A 571-nucleotide genomic window follows, 5' to 3' on the forward strand; every position below is an offset into this window, starting at 1 on the left:
GGGGGAGGTGGGCCTCTGATCAGCGTGCTCACCCTTTGAAGAGTCACATTGAAGTGTCACCGCGTGGAGACGGCTTTCTACTTTAAAAATAATAATGGACGATAACAGAAAACAGTAATGATCTCTGCTTCTGGGATCTGTTGCTGGCATTATTAACAATGCAGGGGTGAACCAACACAGAGCCCTAGGGAAGGCGTATTTAGTAGGGTTTAGTATGGTCTTCAAAAATGAGCCTCTGATTTCTCAACTGCACGTGAAGCATAAATAAAACTCCTAAGGAAGAAAACCCATCATAAAAAAACAAGCCACATCCCTACACTAGCAAAGTCTTAAGAAATTTTGTGAAAGGGACCAAAGAGGGAGCATGTCTCCCTCAACGACTACAAACCCAATTACAGAAAAACCTGCGTGGAGGTCAGGGTGGGGCCTGTCTCCACTAACTGACTGGGTCCAGAAAACCTGAAAGCCGTCTTGGTGACAACAGGAAGCACAGCACAGGAGCGGAGGGGAGCCGTGGGCCCAGGCCTGGCCATCCAGGATGGGAGGGGGAGGGATGGGGGAGAGAAGGGGA

At 49.2% G+C, this 571-nt stretch overlaps 1 protein-coding gene across 2 annotated transcripts in view; it reads right to left on the bottom strand.

Annotated features, from left to right (window-relative positions):
* The window catches only part of CLASP1 (cytoplasmic linker associated protein 1), a 275,021-nt gene that overhangs the window by 26,508 nt on the left and 247,942 nt on the right, over positions 1-571 (bottom strand). The gene's annotated exons all lie outside the window — the stretch shown is intronic.

The sequence above is a fragment of the Lipotes vexillifer genome, unplaced genomic scaffold (genome assembly GCF_000442215.2).
Source record: "Lipotes vexillifer unplaced genomic scaffold, Lipotes_vexillifer_v1.1 scaffold3, whole genome shotgun sequence".
In the NCBI taxonomy this organism is placed as follows: domain Eukaryota; kingdom Metazoa; phylum Chordata; class Mammalia; order Artiodactyla; family Lipotidae; genus Lipotes; species Lipotes vexillifer.